The sequence below is a fragment of the Entelurus aequoreus genome, linkage group LG07 (assembly GCF_033978785.1).
Source record: "Entelurus aequoreus isolate RoL-2023_Sb linkage group LG07, RoL_Eaeq_v1.1, whole genome shotgun sequence".
NCBI lineage: Eukaryota > Metazoa > Chordata > Actinopteri > Syngnathiformes > Syngnathidae > Entelurus > Entelurus aequoreus.
Genome location: NC_084737.1, coordinates 43,537,249 through 43,551,041, shown reverse-complemented (window position 1 = coordinate 43,551,041; position 13,793 = coordinate 43,537,249). Strand labels below are relative to the sequence as shown.

The following is a 13,793-nucleotide window of genomic DNA, read 5'->3' as shown; positions in this document are numbered from 1 at the left end:
AGTATATTGGGACCTTTACTGTTCCTAATATACATAAACGACATGTCATCGGCATGCGACAGTGAATTGTTTTTGTTTGCGGATGATTCTGCCCTGCTGGTATCCGGCAAGGACAAGTCACAGGTGGAGAAAATCCTCAGTGCTGAGCTCTGTAGAACTTGCACCTGGCTCGCTGACAACAAGCTATCCATACACTTTGGTAAAACAGAATCCATCCTGTTTGGGTCCCACATCAACCTTAAGAAAGTCAATGACTTCACCATAAAAGTGGGTGACATTGTTATCACCAGGAAAGATGAGGTCACCTACCTAGGTTCCATTCTAGAGGCTAATCTTTCCTGTGATAAAATGGCAACCAAGGTAATCAGAAAGGTTAACCAACGAACGAGATTTCTCTACAGAATCTCCTCTCTGGTCAACAAAAGCACCTTGAGGATTCTGGCGGGAACTCTCGTTCAACCCTTTTTCGATTACGCATGCACCTCCTGGTACCCTAGCACCTCCAAAACCCTCAAATCTAAACTCCAAACATCTCAGAACAAGCTAGTCAGGTTACTTCTAGACCTCCACCCCAGATCCCACCTCACCCCTACCCACTTCTCTAAAGTGGGCTGGCTCAAGGTGGAGGACAGAGTTAAACAACTTGCACTGAGCCTAGTCTATAAAATCCACTACACCTCCCTGATACCGAAGTACATGTCAAACTACTTCCTTAACGTAAATAACCGCCAGAACCACAACACCAGGGGGAGCTCCACTAACCACGTTAAACCCAGATTCCGAACTAACAAAGGTCTTAACTCATTCTCTTTCTATGCCACATCAATGTGGAATGCGCTCCCAACAGGTATAAAAGAAAGGGTATCTTTATCCTCCTTCAAAACCGCAATAAAAGTTCACCTCCAGGCAGCTACAACCCTAAACTAACACCCTCCCCGGATAGCTTATAATCAAATGTAAACAATCAAATGCAGATACTTTTTCTTATGCCTTCTGATCTCTCTCTCTCTCTCTCTCTCTCTCTATGTCCACTACTTGCTGTCCATATCCTACCCCCCCCCCCTCCACACCCCTGATTGTAAATAATGTAAATAATTCAATGTGATTATCTTGTGTGATGACTGTATTATGATGATAGTATATATGATAGTATATATCTGTATCATGAATCAATTTACCCGGTAAGTGGACCCCGACTTAAACAAGTTGAAAAACTTATTCGGGTGTTACCATTTAGTGGTCAATTGTACGGAATATGTACTTCACTGTCACTGTGCAACCTACTAATAAAAGTCTCAATCAATCAAAAAAAAAAAAAAACCCATAACAAGTTGAATAGGAGGCGTACTCATTTCCTATAGATTTTTTTTTTTAATATACCAGGAACAACTTCTTCATATTCAGAAAAACAGCATTGTCCTTAAGTACTTTAAATCTACAGTATGTAAAAGGCTCTATTCTGGGGTATGGCAGATGTACTTGTATCATACAGAAGATTTAGTAGATAGTAGTTTCCTCACCATCTCACGAGTAGAGGCAGGTAGGAGGGCCATGTACAGTGGTACCTCAGATTAGGCTTAGTGTTTTTCAAGATACTAGCAGTCTTTCTGCTAATTGTTATGCTTTAGGTTGCAAGCAAAATAGGGGTTACGAGCCTCCCCACTGCCAGTTGGCATAAAGAGTGTCACAGTGAACCTACCAAAACATCCCGTATCCTACTTGCTAGAATTACCTAATAGCTAGAGATTGATATAATGGTAGTTCAAACCATGGGAACGGAGAAAGTGAGCGTGAAGGAAAGTGCTTAGAAGAAGAGGTGGATGATATTCATTGAATTAAAGAAATAAATCATCAAAAACGTTATTGATGGTGAAGCAGTTTGAGCGTAGCACTGCTACTCTGAACCATACTGAAGCAAAATGAGTCATAACACCAGCTAAGGACATTAAGAAAATATTTAAACAGTACACATTAATCCATAAAAATTCTGAGAAGTTGTTGATGTTTTTGACAGAGACACAGCTCACTTTGCAAGGTAAATGCTGTACATTATTGTTACATTACTTCATACTACTACTACTACGAAGAACTACGAAGAAGAAGAAGAAGAAAAAGAAGAAGAAGAAGAATGTAAAAGATTTATATAGCCCTTTTTTCTTGTGACTCAAAGCATGTGACACTAAGAAACCTTCATTCATTAGCCCCACAGTCACACATTTATTATAGCCACAGGGGTAGACTGATGCAAACATGGCTGCCAACTTGCGCCCGCTGCCTCTCTGACCACCACCAAACATTCATTGACATTCATACACCAGAGTGGCAATGGGCATTCTATTGTATTGTAGGTTAGAGGGACCATTTTTTTGTTTAAAGGGCTTGTTAAATGTTCAAATTGCGGATTTTATTCTTCTGGGGAGGGAGAAATGAGGAGCACAGATTAAATGTATTTCAATTCATTTCAGTGGGCAGTGCGGTTTTGCAGTAAGGGGTTTTTCAAGGTACAACCTCTGTCACAGAATCAATTTAACTTGAACAGTGTTTCTCATAGATTCATTCAAATCCAAAGTTAGGGTCGCCACAAAAACAATAAAAAAATATATCCCGTAAATTCCGGAATATAAGCCGCTACTTTTTTCCTACGCTTTGAACCCTATGAATTAAAAAACGGTGCGGTTAATTTTTATGGAATGTTCTCCACTCACGGCCATAATTCAGCAAATAGCTATCAACAGACACTGAAATTGTGTTTTTGTTTGTGCTATGGCGCCATTTTTGGACAGTTCACTCACTGGAGGTGCTGCAATGTGAAGGTGTTTTTTTATTTCTTTCTGTTTAGTGCTTTCAACCGGAAGTACAAGTGCCATTCCGTCTTCTAATTGTCCAAAGCGTTTCTACTCGTATTGATTCTTCATTCATCACTCCAAGAAACATTTGTAAGTTTTACAATTGAACTAAAACTATTCATATTTACTAAACCGTCCCATGTGTGATGTCTGTAGTGTTTTCATGCATATTTGTATGTGCTGTCATAATGTAATCAACACAGCGTCGTTAGCATGACCTAATATGCTAACATGTTTACGAGTGTCTGTGTTAGTATTATAAACTTACAATGGCATTCTTTTTGTATTGTTTCAGTTTCGTAAATTCACCAAAACGTCACAGTGGACTTATCAAGTCTGTTTGGCTGATTGGAGAGCTAGCTTCCGCAGTTGGTGGGTCCATGACGATGACTTCTGTTGTGTTTAAACAGCCGTTTCACTGCTGTGTTACAGACACCATTTGGAAACAATTAAGCTATGTAAATAAACATTTATAAAATCTTTCTGCGTAAATAACTCATTTCACAACTTCTATATCTGCATCTTTTAATCCGGTGTGGCTAATATACGGAAACCATACTCACGCCTGATAGTACAAAGTTAGCGGTCAATACTTGTTTCCACAATGTTTATTGACTATTAATATAGAAAAGCATTTACTGTTTTATGTCAAATTTGTTCCGTTAAAATCTCAAAAACGACGGCACTCCTACTTTTTGCTAGCCTGTCAAGGGATTAGTCCATAGTAGGTTAGCATTAAGCTTGCGACAAAAGAGACAACCTTGATCCTGTATGTTTGCAAAGCTTTTTTTCAGTTTATATGAAGCGGTATTGTGGATTTAACATGACTCCCACATGTATGTGCACTTAATGTGTATATTATTGTACTTAACGTGTGATTAGTTTTACTGTACATTTATTGAGGAGACTTATCAATAAACAACCACAAGTTGGAAGTTGTTTAATTTATAATCTAAAGGACTGTTTTCCCATCTGTCCATTTAAATTAAAAAAATCAGAGAGAACAGTATAATATATGTAAATAAACTAGGGGTGTACAAACTGCAGCCTGTGTTCTATTGTAGTAATAAAATAAGCAGCAACAATTATAAAATAGAGCAAAACAATAACATTTAACAAGCATAAGATATGTTAATACTAATAACAGATTTATCTTTAAAAATATGTATACCATTTTTGTATCCTTTAAAAAAATACATGCGTAATAGACAATTATATGATGACATCATATTGACATCACCTAGGCCACGCCTTCTCCAACATAACGTTTGTGGGAAACAGTGTTGAGGTACCACCGTACTTGAAACTTGTTTACATGCTGGGCACCTTTCTTAACGCTTACCACCACTTTGCAATGACATTTTATGTGAGACTTATGCTGTTTTTTTTGGAATATAAGGCGCAATTAAAATCGACAGTGCGCCAAATAACACAGTGCGACTAATGTACTGTTTAATTCTGGTTGTGCTTACATTACACCTCGAAGCAATTTTAATTGGTACAAGGTGTAATGATAAATGTGACCAGTAGATGGCAGTCACACAAGAGATACGTGGGATTGCAAATTGACACTTGTTCAATAAATTACGCCAGCAAGCAAACCCAAAACTTTGATGTTTTATTGAGAATATGGAACATTTCACACAGCACACAGAAATCTGTCAAAATGTTTTAGCACGACTTTGGTAAGCTAAGAATCCGTACCGCTTGATGGATTGTTCGCGTATTACGGCTACCATAGTCAGGCGTGCTGTGTTTTAACAAATGGCTATTATTATGGAAGGACCCCCAATTGGCACCTATTAGTAGATATATTATGCAGCGTTTATTTCCACCCATTATGCAAAACCAACTTTTTTTACCTAGCGGTACAGGTACTTGCTGTTGCTTTTGCGCCATTGTAGTCCACGCCGTAGTCAAAAAGCTCCTTCTCTATCTTCTTGTTGTGGAGCATTCATCCTCCGCTGTTGCCATTTTTAATACAAAGTAGCGTAGAGTTCTAACTTATATCTGTCAGTAGACTTGCAATGGAAGCGCTAAAAATTACTGGTACAACAAAGATGACGGGCAGAAGACGCTGTCAAAGTTTAGCCACATAAATAAGACCGCCCACTAAACGGTGCATCCTGAAGAGAAGTTCATAAAGCGACTTAAAGGTGGTCTGTAAAACCTGATCTATGCAACATTTTGACCAAATAACCACCATTACATGTTATGTAGGCCACAAGGAAGTGTTTTAAATGTAGAAAAAAATGATAATATGACCCCTTTAATGCGCTTTTTGTATAAATATACAGTAGATCTGAATAGAACCGCTCTTTGGCAGTGCGCATATGGTCTGAAAAATACGGCACACTAAAATGTTTCATCCTCAGGAAACAAACAGCACGAGAGAGAAAATAATGTCAATAAGCTGAAATGATGATTGAGAGAAACAATATCTTGTCAAGATTCCATGAGACACAGCCTCACAGCCTTTGAAAATGACAGGAGGGGCCTGCCATGACACACTAATGCCATTTCCAGTCCCGGTTTTAGGCCCAGATCCATTAACATGGCCTGAGCTGGACGGTTCAGGAACCACGAGAATATTCACAGGGGCAGTGGCCTGGAACATGAACAACCCCCCAACACCACTAGAAGAAGAAGGATGGACAAGGAGGAACAGGAACAATGCAGACGCAGCGAAAAAGGGATTAAAACAGAAAAAAGATTAATCATTTAATTGGGAGGACAACTCTTATGTCCAAGTTTGAAGTAGCCCACTGCCTTTACTGTGATTTACTGCTAATAGTAGGCAACAATAGGTTAGACTAAATATGTAAGCTATCAAAAAACTGTTTTTGCTATGAGCATTAACTATTCTAAAAAACTGCAGATTTAATGTTTCAAAAAAGGTTGGTAAATTCCATATGCTTTTGAAAAAAATGGCTGTTTTTTTGTCTTCATGGCCTTTACCATAAAAAAAAGAGTTGGGAATTACACATGGAGATGAAAAGGAAGCGAATGATTGGAGCAACAGCTATAACAGGCTAATCCAAATGTTTACAAAACATAATTTTCATTTGTTGAAAATTTTGCGACATTTAAGATACACTACCGTTCAAAAGTTTGGGGTCACCCAAACAATTTGGTGGAATAGCCTTCATTTCTAAGAACAAGAATAGACTGTCGAGTTTCAGATGAAAGTTCTCTTTTTCTGGCCATTTTGAGCGTTTAATTGACCCCACAAATGTGAAGCTCCAGAAACTCAATCTGCTCAAAGGAAGGTCAGTTTTGTAGCTTCTATAACGAGCTAAACTGTTTTCAGATGTGTGAACATGATTGCACAAGGGTTTTCTAATCATCAATTAGCCTTCTGAGCCAATGAGCAAACACATTGTACCATTAGAACACTGGAGTGATAGTTGCTGGAAATGGGCCTCTATGCACCTATGTAGATATTGCACCAAAAACCAGACATTTGCAGCTAGAATAGTCATTTACCACATTAGCAATGTATAGAGTGTATTTCTTTAAAGTTAAGACTAGTTTAAAGTTATCTTCATTGAAAAGTACAGTGCTTTTCCTTCAAAAATAAGGACATTTCAATGTGACCCCAAACTTTTGAACGGTAGTCTACATAAAAGCCATGACGCAAATGACTACACTGTTGTACATCTACCTATACATGCATTATGCCGTTGTCATGGCAACTGAACATCAAGCTGCACCTCCAAACAAGCCTTTTAAGGCTGCCTGACACCATTCCATTGTTGCCTCCAAGGGCAACCCAGAGAGGAGTGCACATGAATTAGTAGGCTTAAATGAAGAGGAGGAAAATGAAGGACGAGGAGCAGAAGTAGGAGGCGTGGAGATTCAAAAGTTGCTGCAGAGCAGTTCAAGTAAAGTGTTGCAACTAATAGCTTTCTGACTTCATTCTTTGCCTGAACTTTAGCTGATATGAACTGAAGAAAACTTTATCACACTGGTACATCCTCCCACACTGCAGAGGTGGAGGTGACCCGAGACATTTGAGTTCTCCACGCTGAACTAAAAAAAAAATGCCCCGGTTGAGAGAATATAATGGGAATGTAAAGCCGTTTTATTTCACAACTGGTGGTGTAACAAATAACCGATAACTGAATCGGGAATTCGTTAAAATTTAAAATATGTAATTGGTACACGGGTACCTGGATTGATCCACACGTAAAATAAACCGGCATATAGCCCGATAAGTTATGAATCAGTTTGATTGATCTGTTACTGCTGCAAGTGTGTGTGTGTGCGTGTGTGTGTCTGTGTGTGTCCCTATCTCGCTTCACGTAAATGTCCTGCGAGACTTGTCACTTGAAGCTCGACAAGTGAAGTAAAGAGTGACGACAAAAAAGCCGAAGTAGAAGAAGAAGAAGAAGAAAAGGAAGAACAAGAAGAACAAGAACAGGAAGATCAAGAAGAACAAGAAAGACAAAATTTGCAACATGGACATGATTTATAATGCACCTGACTGAGAGTCTTAAAGGGATCTATTATACAAAACCAAATTTTCTTATTTCTTGGTACCTGATTTTGAGTATTTGGGATCTGCATAAGTCCTGAAAATTTAAAATCAAACCATGGAGGCATCGCAAAGATTTTCATAGAACAAGAGTTGTTTGAAATTTTCCCCATTTGTGGCGTTTTTCCCAGTTGTGACATTGAATGTCTCCAACATCAAAACTCCCCACCCCAACGCCGCTTTCTGTTGCAAGTCACAACTGGACTGCCTGAATGGGACACCAAAACGCTGAGCTTTGACACACTCAGCCATCCTTGATGTAAATGCAAAAAGTTGCAGAACAGGACTAGATTCAAGAAAACGAAGGGAGAGGTCATCTGTCACAATTGACAGGTGGCGTGCCCACTGACCACTGTCACTGTCACCCTCCGTGGCCGTGGGTATTTTGAAAAAAACCGTCAGCTTTGGGAAACACTTCAATAAATTCAATTACCGAAGCTGCTTCTCTTTAGCCAATTTTCTCTATAAGAACCGCTTTCGTAAGCCATGTTTTGTTCATTGTTGTGCATTTGCAAAAAGAAGTTTGCAGTTAATAGTGTTTGAATGATATGCAATCAACCATCCTCTTCCTTGTGAGACACGAGTAACACGCATTCAGCGAAAGGATAAGGTTACAACTTACAAAAACACAATAAAAAAAAAAAATCATGATTTAAAGGCCTACTGAAACCCACTACTACCGACCACGCAGTCTGATAGTTTATATATCAATGATGAAATCTTAACATTATAACACATGCCAATACGGCCGGGTTAACTTATAAAGTGACATTTTAAATTTTCCGCTAAACTTCCGGTTCGAAACGCCTCTGAGGATGACGTATGCGCGTGACGTAGACCGGGGAACACGGGTATGCCTTCCACATTGAAGCCAATACGAAAAAGCTCTGTTTTCATTTCATAATTCCACAGTATTCTGGACATCTGTGTTCGTGAATCTGTTTCAATCATGTTCATTGCATTATGGAGAAGGAAGCTAAGCAAGCAAAGAAGAAAGTTGTCGGTGCGAAATGGACGTATTTTTCGAACGTAGTCAGCCACAACAGTACACAGCCGGCGCTTCTTTGTTTACATTCCCGAAAGATGCAGTCAAGATGGAAGAACTCTGATAACAGAGACTCTAACCAGGAGGACTTTTGACTTCGATACACAGACGCCTGTAGAGAACTGGGACAACACAGACTCTTACCAGGATTACTTTGATTTGGATGACAAAGACGCAGACGTGCTACTGTGAGTATGCAGCTTTGGCTTCTAAACATTTGATCGCTTGACCGTATGTGCGCAACTTTTTTTTGCGTATGTACGTAACTTTTTTAAAATATATAAGCTTTATGAACCTTGGGTTAGGTGAACGGTCTTTTGGGCTGAGTGATTGTGTGTGTTGATCAGGTGTTTGAATTGTATTGGCGTGTTCTATGGAGCTAGGAGCTAGCATAGGAGCTAGGAGCTAGCATAACACGTACCGTACCGTACGTGCGCGTCACGTACGTAACTTTTTAAAAATATATAAGCTTTATGAACCTTGGGTTAGGTGAACGGTCTTTTGGGCTGAGTGATTGTGTGTGTTGATCAGGTGTTTGAATTGTATTGGCGTGTTCTATGGAGCTAGGAGCTAGCAGAGGAGCTAGGAGCTAGCATAACACGTACCGTACCGTACGTGCGCGTCACGTACGTAACTTTTTAAAAATATATAAGCTTTATGAACCTTGGGTTAGGTGAACGGTCTTTTGGGCTGAGTGATTGTGTGTGTTGATCAGGTGTTTGAATTGTATTGGCGTGTTCTATGGAGCTAGGAGCTAGCATAGGAGCTAGGAGCTAGCATAACACGTACCGTACCGTACGTGCGCGTCACGTACGTAACTTTTTAAAAATATATAAGCTTTATGAACCTTGGGTTAGGTGAACGGTCTTTTGGGCTGAGTGATTGTGTGTGTTGATCAGGTGTTTGAATTGTATTGGCGTGTTCTATGGAGCTAGGAGCTAGCAGAGGAGCTAAGAGCTAGCATAACAAACACGCAGGTGTTTTTATGCAGGATTAATTTGTGGCATATTAAATATAAGCCTGGTTGTGTTGTGGCTAATAGAGTATATATATGTCTTGTGTTTATTTACTGTTGTAGTCATTCCCAGCTGAATATCAGGTTACCCCCGGCTCTCACAGCATCTTCCCTATCTGAATAGCTTCAACAAATATGGAAAATTTTGTGGTCAGATGTAACAAAAAATGTTTTAGCTGTTTGGCCACAATACCCAGCAATATGTTTGGAGGAGAAAATGTGAGGCCTTTAATCCCAGGAACACCATGCTTACCATCAAGCATGGTGGTGGTACTTTAATGCTCTGGACCTGTATTGCTGCCAATAGAACTGGAGCTTTACAGAGTAAATGGGACAATGAAAAAGGAGGACTACATCCAAATTCTTCAGGACAACCTAAAATCATCAGCCCAGAAGTTGGGTCTTGGGCGCAGTTGGGTGTTCCAACAGGACAATGACCCCGAACACACGTCAAAAGTGGTAAAGGAATGGCTAAATCAGGCTAGAATTAAGGTTTTAGAATGGCCTTCCCAAAGTCCTGACTTAAACGTCAAAGTTGCTGAAGAAACAAGTCCATGTCAGAAAACCAACAAATTTAGCTGAACTGCAACAATTTTGTCAAGAGGAGTGGTCAAGAATTCAACCAGAAGCTTGCCAGAAGCTTGTGGATGGCTACCAAAAGTGCCTTATTGCAGTGAAACTTTCCAAGGGACATGTAACCAAAAATTAACAATTTAACATTGCTGTATTTTAATTACAGCACGGTGGTCTTGCCGCTGGGCCTTAGACTTGTCGCACCTCCACCGGTGCCTGTGGTGGACTGTGCATGGCAGGGACGTCCTCTTCCCTGAGGCTGCCACCCAGCAGATTTGGTCACATTTTCAGTAGACCCATAATAAATTCATAAAAGAACCAAACTTCATGAATGTTTTTTGAGACCAAAAAGTATGTGCTCCAATCACTATCACAAGAAAATAAGAGTTGTAAAAATTATTGGAAACTCAAGACAGCCATGACATTATGTATGTGTATAATATATATATATATATATATATATATATATATATATATATATATATATATATATATATATATATATATATATATATATATATATATGTATATATATTATACAGTGTTGGGTTAGTTACTGAAAACCAGTAACTAGTTACAATTACGAGTTACTTAATTTCAAAAGTAACTCAGTTACTAACTCAGTTACTTACATCAAAAAGTAATGCGTTACTGTGAAAAGTAACTATTTAGTTACTTCTTTTTTTCTTCTTTTTTTTTAAAGCTCCCATTAATGCCCTTTTAGCCTTCATTACAATACTGTTATTGCACTGGAGAATAATACAATCTGTTGATCAACTTGACATGTATTTCTATTATTATTTTAACATAATTAATGAAAAACCTTTCTTTAAACTTGGACCAATGACCATTAATAAAAAACAACTTAAAGTGCAACATAAGAAGGTACATCATCTTCCTTGAAACATAGATAGTGAAATAAAGCCTGATGCTGCTGTCTTCCACACTTGGAGTCATGGATTGTACAATCCTTGTTTTCAGTGGCGGGATCATTGACACAGATGGTGAAGTTTCAGTGCTCAGTAGAGATGTAACACTTTTGAGGGGTTTAAGCACCTGGAGGACCTCCTCTGCCACTCTCACATCATCATCAGACAGGTTGATGATGTCTTTGACATTTTTCTTCAGGGTGTTGTGGGTCAATGCAGAGTATATAGCTGCCTGCTGCTGCAACATATAAGTGGAGTTCCACTTCGTTTGGACATCATGTATGAGCTTTATGAGTAGGCAGCTTTAGCATTTCTTGCTTTGTCTTAAGTACATGAGCAGCTGTTGTGCTAGGAAACCTCCTTCCTGATCCATCCTATTGACTGAGATGTGATGCCAAATTCACAACATGTGCAAAGCACCTATCTGTGGTCCCAGTCCTGCCTCATTCACTGCAATTATTTGATTTTTGGCATTATCATTTGTGACTGGGATATCTTTATCTTCCATTCCTCCAATTCTTGTGTCAGTACCTGCGCAAGGTGACTCTCGTAGAGGGGGCGTGTCTTCTCATCTGCCAGTCTGCTGTGATGAAGTGAGCGCTTATCGTCACATAGTTTCCCTGGACGTGCGCCAGTCTGTCGTGAGCGCAACAGATGATGCTCTGGATAGTTCATCCACAACTTTTTTCTTCTCCTGCTCATAAAGATCTGGCACAATCTTATCGCTGAAGTGGGTGCGCGACGGGATGTCGTAACGTGGCTCAAGCACGTTCAGTATGTGTTTAAAACCCTTGTTTTGCACAACGGAGTCTGCACCTATAATACACCGATTAAATGGCGCGGGGCGTTCAAGCTCCTCCGTTACTCCGCTCGCCATGACCACGCTGTGTGTGGACTGAACGTGCATGCGAACAACCTTTTTGTTTTGTTTTATATATCAAACCGTGGATCACGTGTGTCCCTCCCCCCCACAGCCACACCCAGACACACACACACAGCTCTTTTCTTCTCTCCGGCGTGTGACAGAGGAAGATTTAGAAGAACGACACCGCAGCGCATCTGTTTCTAGCCGATACTACATAAAAAATAACGTAAAATAACGCAGTAACGCATCATGTAGTAACGGTAACTGAGTTACTGAATATAAAAAAATAACGCGTTAGATTACTAGTTACCGCCGAAACTAACGGCGTTACAAAGTAACGCGTTACAAAGTAACGCGTTACAAAGTAACGCATTAGTCCCAACACTGTATATATGTATATATATATATATATATATATATACATATATATATACATATATATGTGTGTGTATATATATATATATATATATATACATATATATATACATATATATGTGTGTGTATATACATATATATATATATATATATATATATATATATATATATATATATATATATATATATATATATATATATATATACATATATACGGTATATTAAGGCTGTCAACATTAATGTGTTAACACATGTGATTACTGAAACAAAATCATTATATTATCATAAATGGATAAGGTTAATTAAAGTGTTTGTTTTGACTGCCGGAGGGTGGCCTGCATTGGACAGGCTGTGATCACATCACATGTCAGAGTGATGATAGATAGAGCAGGGCTGGCAAGTTTCAGAAAATGAGAAAACAGTTAGACTTGAGTGGCATGATGCATTAGAATTTATTTTTATTTTTAACACAGATTTGACCTGTTTTAAGGTTGATTCTTACTTAAGACTGATGTCCTCATCTCCACTAACTCTCCCTGCACTGTGGCTAATGTTAGTCTTATTTAACCTAAAATTAGAAATTAATATCATCTCCCCGGTTTTCTCTGCTGGCTGTTCTGTCTGATCCTCTGCATATGTGTTCTCAATTTGTATCTCTTCTACATCTCCTTCCTCACTGTCCTCAAACTCTTCTGATCTCTCTTGATCCAACTCCTCAATAAGGACAGTGGGTATTGGGTGCCATAAAAGTTGGTCGAAGTTGATAGTTGACATCATAGGCTCATTTGCATAATTAATTACAATGGACATTGTAGGAGAGAGGAATAAGGTGGTGCAAAACAAAACGTGAGTTGAAAAAAAATTTAAATTATGATTAGAACTGTAAATGCATTTGTTTCTGTTTATTCTTAGTTTAGGTGTATTCTTCTTTGTTCCACATTGTTAAATGTTAAGAGCAGTGACTCTCAAACTGTGGTATGTGTACCACTAGTGGTTCTCTGGCTCTATCTAGTGGTTTGCCAAATAATCACTTGATCATTTTCCTATATTCAAACTGTGTATAATGTTACAGATGCCAAAAATATTAAATATACTTGTTAAATAAAACCTTTACCTTGTTTTTAATGAATATGTAGGCCTACTACGATACTGTATTTAGTCATTATGGTGGTACTTGGCAAACCAAGTGTTTTCTGACCTAGTGAAAAAAGTTTAAAACCCACTGTGTTAGTGTATCAAATATGACCAAAAGACTTGAAGGGTTGTAATATTCTCGAATGAACCAAATGTATTGACTTGCCCATTAACAAGAACGATTGGTTTGTTTTCATTTGAAGCGTGACAGTGATTAAACATTTACATTTACATCACATTCTGGCAGAAACAGAGGCAGCTTTGCACAGAGTGGGTGAGCATCTCCTCTCTGCTCTGACGACAATGGAATGGATCTTTATTGTCATTGCACTAAAAAGTACAACAACATTTGTTTTCAGTACAAGTTGTCCAAGAGCAGACATGGGAGAGGGGCTCATGGCAGCAGTGGCTGCTTGTTGAGGACATTACCTGCAGAGCTTTACGTGCTTTTGTGTCTCCAAAACATTCCAAAAA

At 38.8% G+C, this 13,793-nt stretch overlaps 1 protein-coding gene across 2 annotated transcripts in view; it reads right to left on the bottom strand.

The window, feature by feature from the left end:
- Positions 1-13,793, bottom strand: part of slc2a4rg (SLC2A4 regulator) — a 160,947-nt gene that overhangs the window by 12,995 nt on the left and 134,159 nt on the right. The window lies entirely within an intron of this gene.